Here is a 10,050-nt window from a genome sequence, read left to right as displayed (position 1 = left end):
CAGACTGGCAGCAGCAGCAGTTGCAGAGCTGTCACACATGCTGTCTTTACACACACACACACACACACACACACACACACACACACACACACACACACACACACACACACACACACACACACACACACACACACACACACACACACACACACACACACACAGTCAGGAGGGCTCTGCAGTGGAATGTCTGCTGCAGTGCTAAAGAGCACACCTGCTGTCCAGTTGGGGCATTGCTGTGTCTGTCATGTACGGACAAAAAGAGACAGTGTCATAAAATTAAATATTTTAGTCGACAAAACTTTTAATCAAAAGCTGAAGTAGAAAGTAACATTTAAAGAGAGGTTCAATTACGCCACTTCTTTTAATTGAAAAGAAAATCTGAAAACTAAAGAGAAAATTTGGGAGGGTTGCATGTTCTCACTAATCAATGCCTGCTTTTTCCACAGTCTAAAGACATACATGTTCAATGATTGGAAGCATTTGTATGGAGTGCCAAATGTAAAAACAGCGTCACTGTTTAATAGCCAACATTATTTGAACATTTTGCTCACTTCTCTTTCATTTGAGTCACATTCGTGTAAAACAGCATGTTCTAAATAAATTGTTAAAAATGTGTAAACATGAAAAAGAAATATACATGTTAAATATAATGTAAAAGTTAAATATAAATGTCAAATGTAAATCTAAATATTAAATCTAAATGTTAAATCGGTCGACAAGTGTAAAGCTAAATGTTTAGTTATACAAAGTGGGCAGGTCAGCGCCTGACGCCTATTAAGTTTGTCAGTTTGGAGCGATTCCGCAATGTCTCACTCTTCCCCTCTCTTCACTCAATGAGCTGAAGTCGGTGGTGTGGGCGGGGCCTTGTGATTGACAGGGGCTGACCTGTCCACTTTGAATAACTAAACATTTAGCTTTATACTTAGCAGCCAAGTTAACATTTAGGTTTAGATTTTACATTTAGATTTAGATATAAATTAAACATTTAGATTTACATTTAATATTAAGATTTAACATTGACATTTTGATTTAACATTTGCATTTGGATTTAACATTTACATTTAGATTTATTTTTCATTTAACAATGATATAAAACATGCTGTCTTACATTAATTCCTGTCTGAAATAAAAGAAAAAATTAGCTAAATGTGAGGAAAGTGAGCTCAATGTTCAAAATATGTTGGCTATGAAAAAGTGACAGAGTTTTTACATTCAGCACCCCATCGTGTGTGCATGTGTTTCAACTGTCTACAGTGTAGGCGTTTCTGGCTATAGGCGGACTACGAAATTGCAGGGAGCCCCATGAGCGCCAAGGCGGCCCCAAAGTCGAGTCCTTGTCCTCATTTCTAGAGAATATGCAACTGTCTGTGTCCGGAGTATTCTAATGACGGTCAGCCCATGGACTGTATAACAATGTGTTTTTAAGTGCACTGTATTACGGCGCAAAATTAACGTTTTTCTGTAATCTAAATGTTTCCTGATAATGACTTTGAGAATGTAAATCTGATAGTTTTTTTCTTCTGAGGCATGATCCAGTAAATGTTAGGAGTATATTTAATATTAGGTGGGACCCTCTTATAAGCCCTTATAAGCAAGTGCATCTTTTTCCTAAGGTCAAACCTTTCTGACCTGTAATTATCCTGTACTATTCTTTATACGACTATTAACTAACAAACCAGAAGATAGCTTTATTTATTTTAAGTGTAGTTGATTCTAAAGATTTTGTTGCTCATTAAGTCCAACCTATATTCTAAACATGAACTTACAAATATGTGGAGCGATGTCTATCAGAATGTGTATTTATTGTGTATACATTTGCATTGTTTTTACTGTAATACAAACCACATTATAGACATCCATACATTCAGTACAGTTTATTATATTTTCAGTGTTTACATTCAATTATGCCAGTCTCCAGTAGAATCATAAAAATGTGTATATTTTTGTAATGTATACAAACCCAATAGATAGTGAAAATTGATTTAAACCCTTTTTTTCTGTTTTTTTTTTTTTATAGGGTGTTCAAAAATAAACAAAATATCTTTATGAGACACCTGTATTATTATTATTATTATTGTTGTTACTGTTGTACTAATAAAAAGTGATTAAATGAAATTCAAACGCTTTAATTTAACAGTTCATATTTCTTAGAATAAGCTCATAGGAGTCGCTGTTCAGAGTTTGGCCGCATGGTGTCAGTATAGTCAAAGAAAGCAGCAGCTGATAATAACGCGGCCCGCTCTGTTAATTAAAGCGTTTCCGAGCAACCGAATTGGCGACTTTTCAGATCTTCTTGGCGACTGGATTTGTCAAAAGCTACTAGCTACAAATCTAGCTACTTTTCCCTGTGTTATTTGAGACTTTTCTGATGTTTTTTCAGACTGACGTGACGTGAAGGCACGTATTGCTCTGCAGTTACTCTCCTCAACCAGCAGTGGGTGCTGCCGTGAGCCCCTCCCTCCGTTCCAGAAACGTCATCACTCCCAGCTGCAGTCAGAGCAGAGGAGACCCGGACCCACATCACTCAGGTCCAGACCTACTTTCTGTGAGGTGTTTTGTGATAATACGTGTTATGAATTGATGCAATACAAATAAAGATCGATTGATTAGTGAAGTTCTTTTGATACGTAATAGCCTCTTTCAATGGCAAAGTAAAAAAAAAACAAGAATAAAAAGAAAAAAGTTCATTTGTAGTTCTAAATATACAGTATTTAAAAAGAAAAAAAAAATCGTCTCTCCAATGAGGTTATTCTTCTCCTGCACCGTCAATTACAATTACATGCAAATAAAAAATAAAAATTACGATTATATGCAAATAGAAAGTTAGGTGATGACGTAATTTAGTGACTTCTACCATGGGACAGGCAATAGAGGGTTTTCACGGCGCGCGTCATTAATCGCGTCATCAACCCGGAAGTAGCCATTTTGGCGGTATTGCAGCAGCAAAACAAATGCAAGCACACAAGCAAATCCAGGATTTTGTTGAGGAAATGGTGAATTATTGCCGTGTTTTTGGTTATACCAATCGGTCAGACCGTAAAAAAGATTTGGAGCTGTATAGACTGCCAAAAGTTATAACAAATCAGGGAGAACAATGTAAAAAACGATCAGAGGAAAGGAGGCGCTTGTGGTTAGCGAAGCTAAACCGGGATCTACGAAGCAAAAATCTGGACAACATACAAATTTGTTTGGCTCATTTCTTGTCAGGTAAGTGAATTGTTGATAGCAGCGGCTCATAACTAATTTTCTAGTGTGATTATGATAATATATTTCATATCAAGCTACTGCATGTGGCATTATCGACTTTATATAATCACATTTAATAGCCTGCTACAGTAGCAACACAGTTGTTAAAACGTAGAGCTAAAATGTGCTGTATTTCTTATTGTATTCCTGGTAAATTACTTACTTTGCTTGTGTGCATGCGGTTTGTTTTGCTGCTGCTTATCGCTAAAATGGCGACTTCTGGGTAGATGACGCGTCGCGAAAACCCTCTATAGCTACTTTTTTTACTGAGGTGTTGGCAACCATGATCAAGATGTTCCAATGTGATATATTTATGAGGAGAGCTGGAAGGTTAACTGCCTGCTTTTGTTTAATGAGAGGAAAGAGACAAACATAATAACACTTTTACAGCCCATGTAAAATGAGCACAAACGGTGCTAGGTGGGGAAAAAAAGCTCTTTAATTGAAGTCCAAAAACTTAGTTTAGACGTTATATAGTTATTATATTAGTTTAACTGTTAATAATGTCTGCATATGTTTTTATCTTGTTTTTCCCTGTCCTTCAAGATTTCCATTATACATTTCCTTCTAATTTCTTGGATAATATTTTCCAAAATTTAAAATTTTTTTTTTTTTTTTCATTGTGAAATGTATTTGTATGTTTTAAATGTAAGATGTCTCTGTCATATATATTGCTAGTTTTGTACATTTTCGGCAAAAAAAGTAGATATTTGATAACAGAAAGCAAAAAAGTCAGAGAAACCATGAATCATTGTGTAAATTACCAAATAGTTTAGTTGTCGATGTCTCCAAATTAATACTAAAATTCAATGAAACTCCATAATATTAGCAGGGTTCACATTTCCCCCATGCTTATATCACATGATAGCATTTTTCATCTCAAATTGTTATAATCCTGATATTTTCTATAAATTATTCCACCAAACTTCCCCAAATTACATAAAAATGGGTCAAATTCAAATAACATGAAAGTGAAGATACTGAGGGACTGATATCTGTCACTTACTGCTTTGATATTATCAGTGCCGTACATATTCTATAATTTATATATATACGTGGAAGTGCAAACTTAAGTTAAATCACCTGGATTAGAATCACACTGACTCATCTTCCTTCTATTGCAGTGCTGGATGTGCTTCACCAAAGCAGGGATTTGACCTCATGCATGGTTCCCAGCGCAGGTGAGTTCACTGAGCTGTAAACCCAGTGCTCTTTAACCTCTGGTGCTCGTCACTGTGACTGCTGTTAGGACTTGCTGCTTGCTTGCTGCTAAGGTCTGCACATTATGACTCTTTATTCCCACAGGACTGATAAGCAAACCATGACTTCTCCTCTGTGGGTGAGTTCTGTGTCGGCTTGTGCTAATCACAGCTTCACCTACAGGTGTTGGTCTGTGCACTCAGTCAGCATGAGGTCAAAGTGCAACCACAAGGTTTCTTCCACTGTGCACGTTTAGCCGCTTACAGAACAACACTCACTCACTGTTTTCCCTTCACAACACTTCCCTTATACAGTAAGTGTTTGAACTGTGCAGGAATGATCACACGCGTCAACACACCGCGTGTTATTGAGATGCTTTGTTGGTTTCACATTTTGTTGAGAAGCAGGTGGAGAACAATGCACTTTAGTGTGAATTTGAAGGTTGCACCAGTGATTCTCTAAAAAACACTTATTTTTAGGCCGGGTTACCGGACTCAAAACGCCTTGTTGTTCTTGTTGTGTACACTAGTTAAAATCACTACTCCTCTGTTATTCGTGAATGGATCGGGCTGGAATTTGATAGGTATAATCTATGGATGTGTACGCATCGACGCTCTGAGCCCGATTTTTGATTTCGGGGCCAGGGGGCCCACAAAAAAAATACATAATGAAAGTCAATTTCTCATTTATTTGCAAGTCAAATATTATGACGGTTGGTGGTACCAAATCATTGGCACATACCAATATATAAATAGGGCCCATTACCCCGTAATTTTTTAAATGACTACTCCTCCTTTAGTTCTCATTAGATAGTAATGCAGTTTGGTATGAATATGATGAGAAGGTCGGAGCCCTTTTTTTTGGTAGTTTCCAAATTTATGGGAACATATTCGTGTAATATATCGTTTCAAAGGTAATTTAACGTAGATTACGATTATGGCTCGCACAATTTGATTAGGGGCCTGTGGGGCCACCCCCCTTTTTTGGCAATTTCCATGAAAGTAATTTTCTCATTTATTTGTGAGTCAAATATTGCGACAGCTGGTGGTACCGAATAATTGACACATACCAATATATGAATGGGGCCCATTACTCAGTATGTGCCACGGGGTCGCCAATGCTTGTTGAATCGGGCTGTAATTTGACATGGATATTCTATGAGCGGTTGTCAAGAGCCTCTCGGAGACCTTTTTGAAAGGAGGTGGGGGTTTGATTTGTTTTACTCGGTGGAACCGAGTCATTTGACTGAATTCTCGGGAACGTGGTATGTGCTGTTCGGCGTGGAGACGTTCCGCGGGCCCGGCCGTAGTTCATCAGAACTTGTTTTCAATGTGGCTGCTTGAAGCACTAGCAGATAAATTGAATATGTTGATAAAAACCTGAGCCATCTGCTTCAAAATGATGCTGCAGCATCAAATTTAGTTTCTTGAACACCACACAGTTGGCACAAGATATTGGACACTGTCTTGTATTTGCTTCAACACATGAGCAGATGTAATAAGTACCAACACTGGAAAGAGTATTAGTTTTTATTTTAGATGGGATTTTTTTATTTCTTTCTTTGGCAACAGATGAAATGACAGGAACTTAAGAATTCTGCTTGTTTTCAGCTCAGGTGTGGAGGCAGAGGCAGAAATAGCGTCTGTTATATTTTATTCAACGTGTGAGATGAGAATTTGCATCCAAACCGATCAGTACACTTTTCTACGCTCTTAAGAAGGATGAGTTGCTGTTTTTAGAACAAAGTTAGGAGTTAAAAGGGCCCATAAAGTGAGAAGCTTTAGTAAAGTAGGTGAAAAGTCAGTTTGAATAATAACCACACCCTGGCATTAGCACACATACACAGTCTGACAGCCATAGAACATGTTTATTGTAACCTATTCTCAGACACACTCTTGTTAATTACATTCAATCGGGAATAAGAAGATGTTTTTTTCAAAATCGAAGAAAGATTATTATTCACAGTATTGAGGGTAATTTTGGCCCCTGTAGTCTAAAAAAATGGGAGCATTTTAAAAATAATTTGGGGCCATGAAAAAAACCCTGTTAAAGCTTTGATATTTTCATAGATTAAAATGTAAATAAAGGAAAAGAAGTTTGGAAGTACCATATAGCACGGTAGCTATTACAGACAGATGAAGATAGATGTAGGGAAACTACAGTTTTATTTAGCTTTTAACAGCCTGTAAATATTACACAAAAGAAAACCTTAAAAAAACAGAATTATAATAGAAGTTTATTAGGCCTATAGTTTCTAAAGAAATGTGTATATATACATTAGGGGGCGGATTCACTAAAGGATTAGGGGTATTAAAACATGTGCAAACGTCACTCCACGCGCTAATAAGGGGTACAAACCCCAGTGAATCAAGACTGCGCGTGTTCAGCGTGTCACAATGCGCCCACAATCCATTTAGTGTGTTTCCCTCTGATTAATAGTCCTTGTTTCAAAAATGATAATGCATTAAATTAAATTCTGCTATCAAATAATGACAAGGTCAAGGCTGTAATATTTTCATTAAAAATATTTCACTTTGGCCCTCATTTTTGGAAATACTGCATATTTAGTGTTTTTCCTGCTGAATAAAAATAGAGGTTCTCATGATAAAAAAGTCCATATGAACATAAAAAGGGATTGAAAATCATAATAAATGTTATATCTATGGATAGGTCAGAAGTAGTTGAAAAGATCTGTGACGTGGTGGAAGTAAAAAAAATAGATAAAAATTCATGGAGTATATTTTTATTGCACTTTTATGGACAGACCATTTGTGGCCAAGTGTATGTACATTTAAAGGAGTGCACGAGGGTTAAATGACCAATGGAAACAAGCAGGATTGTTTGTATGTTAATTATATCAAGTGTGTTCGGCCTACGCTAACTTACTTTGTAGCCCATAGTTTTGCATTTTTGCCCGCCTGTGTATACCATTTGCTTTGCGTCCACTGTTAGTCAGTGCTGGGTTTTACTAAAACTGCACACTTGCAGGAAAATGTCAGATTTCTGCATGCCTTCACTGAAAATATCGTCCACATTTTTAACCAGCTCGCCTTCTTCGCTCTGAATACTTATGACAAAGGAAGAATTTATGACTCCCTGCATTTACAGTGATCCATAAAAATACATGAACCCTGGGAAATGTCCTAGTTTTCTGGATGAACTAGATACACAACTTGTAGTAAACTTTGTACGTTCAATGTCTTTCTTTACTTCACACAGCAATAAATGGTTTACTTTAAGGTGTTGCTGGGAACAGTTGGCCTGAAATAAAAAAAAAAAAAACAATCAGGTCAGAGGTTAAAAAAACACTGAAGTTTCTTTACTAACATGCCCCAAAGCAGTTACTGAGTAACCTCCAAGAATTTACAAGATTTCCAGGTTCTGCTTGGTCTGACACATCACAAAGAATGCGGCCAAGCTTTGCATAGATCCAATTTTCCTGATTATCTTCAAAGTGGAACCCTTTCATTAAGAGGCCAGTGGAAGGAGTTACACAGATGGTTCATCATATCCTATATTACAACTTATAATAACTCATCTGTCAAATAAGGAGGAGGGAGCATCATGGTCTGGGGCTGCGTTGTTGCATGGTGTCATACGGTGTGCGTGCATGCGTACGTGTGGCTCAGTACTAGAAAGTGAGAATCCCTGCATGGTAATGTATATTTAGGTAATTTGAGTACTTTTTGAGTATGCCGGATATTACAATTGCTATTACAGGAAGTTTTAGTTTTTTTAATTTTATATTTTCTAGATTCATGCCTACAACAGAAAAAGGTAAAGGGACAGGTGATAAAGAGTTAGTAGATAATATCCAGTTAATAGTTTGCGTAAATTTGAAATGCATAATCATCTCATAACAGGAAATGAGAACAGACTTTACACCATTGTTCTTCTACATCGTCTTTCCTGATGACTATTCTAACTCACGTCTACATGTCAGTGGGTCAGGAACGGGCAGTGTTGCACGAGCACTACGTGACCTGTTGGATTGTTTATGGCCAAGCTTGCATGCAGAACTGTGCCATGAAAGTACATAACATGTTAACTATTGATACAAAAGGCAGCAGCACGTGAAACTGTTTTCTCCTGTTTGATTAATTTATAGTTTATAGTCTGCTCTGAATAGTGACACCTGTGCGAGCTTTAAGAATAGATAACAGTTTTTCATACAGTTCTATGGAGAACTCCTCTCTGAGCTTGTACATGTGCAGCCAGGAAGGATGAGGCTTTTTCAGGTAAAAGTTTATGATATACTTTATTGGGAGCAATTGTCGGTCTGAAGCTACTGTTTTATTGTGTTTTTCTTCCAACCTGAAGCAATACTGGAGCTCTGCATGACTGGCTAAATAGAAACCAGAGCCTTCTCCTCATCCCACGTCTCTTTTCCACCTGTCATCATTGTCCTTGAAAAGGAGTTTATGGCAGTGAAGCCTGAGAGCACGAAAACAAATCGAAGACGAAAGGAGGGGGGGGTGGGATCTCATCTTGAAGGTCACAAAGAGCCAGAGAGGAGAAAACTGGGATCAATCAAAGGTTTCTGTGCTTTGTAATCTTTGCATTTACACTCTGGATGTGCCTTTCAATTATAATCAGCAAAAAGAGCCTCTTTGCAGCACATTTTGTTGCTTTTATTGTTGCCTTGTAAAGAAAACATTAGGCTGACTTTTCAAACTTGAAGTGCGGATTACAAAAGGATTAGAAGAACAATTGGATAATTATTTTACTTTATTAGTGAGAATGCATGGCATAAATTATTGTTTTCCTGTTTTTTGTATATATATAGTATTCTATTCAGAGTTTCTATTAAGGAAACTGTTTTTAAAGTTCAAACTAAAGGATGGTACCTTTTCAGGTCTCGCCCACTCATAGTCTCATGGTTCGACAGGATTAAGATTTTTTTGTTTTTAGAAAAAAAAAAAACTGTAAATGTGCCTCTTGAAATCTGAAAATAGGGAACATTGATCCATGTTTCACTGAGCAGAACAGGTGTGGGCTTAGCAGTCGCCCAGAGAAAGTCAGAGCAGGTTCTTCCACAAAATATGGAGCTGGTGTCGGAGTGCAGCTCCTTTTCAATCGTCTTTGTGTCCTTAAGAAAAAAAAATCTGATTTTGTTTGATGTTGGTTTGCAAAGCCATTTGTGCAGATTGACAGCCAATCTCCAAAAAGACTGACATTTTATCCGTCAAAAAAAGCTCCATAAACGTTTGTTTTTGTGCTTTCTAAGTTAAATTTTTAATCCTGTTCTGTATTTTTATAGAATTTTAAATAAAAAGGAAAATCATCAAATGGAGTAAAGAATGATGGTGAATCATTTTACTATTTTTTTTTAAAAAATCTATTTCGAACAAACAAAAAAAAAAAAGGTAGATGAAAATGAATAAACAAATCTCAACAGAAAAAAATGCCAATTTCAATATAATACGTATTTGACTCGTTCGACAAGGGATAGGAAGAAGTCTAGGCTTGTCAAGTCCTTCCCCCATTCTTCATCATTAACAAATGCAAAAATCCAATAAAATAAACTAACTGGGAAATGTAAATAAATTCTTTAATCTTGCTATTGAGAAAAATTGAAAAGAAAAAAAACAAAACTTTGGGTTT

General features: G+C 36.7%; 1 protein-coding gene across 2 annotated transcripts in view; it reads left to right on the top strand.

Annotated features, from left to right (window-relative positions):
• The first annotated feature begins 2,380 nt into the window (after positions 1-2,380).
• dtnbp1b (dystrobrevin binding protein 1b) overlaps positions 2,381-10,050 on the top strand; it is an 82,980-nt gene continuing 75,310 nt past the window's right edge. For both annotated transcript variants that reach the window (XM_028460943.1, XM_028460944.1), the window contains exons 1-3: positions 2,381-2,528; positions 4,371-4,427; positions 4,552-4,585. The gene's annotated coding sequence lies outside the window, so the exon portion shown is untranslated. The remainder of the gene's footprint in view (positions 2,529-4,370; positions 4,428-4,551; positions 4,586-10,050) is intronic.

Source organism: Gouania willdenowi, chromosome 11, assembly GCF_900634775.1.
Source record: "Gouania willdenowi chromosome 11, fGouWil2.1, whole genome shotgun sequence".
Lineage (NCBI taxonomy): Eukaryota > Metazoa > Chordata > Actinopteri > Blenniiformes > Gobiesocidae > Gouania > Gouania willdenowi.
Note: the sequence above shows the minus strand (reverse complement) of the source record. Positions and strands in the feature narration are given on the sequence as shown.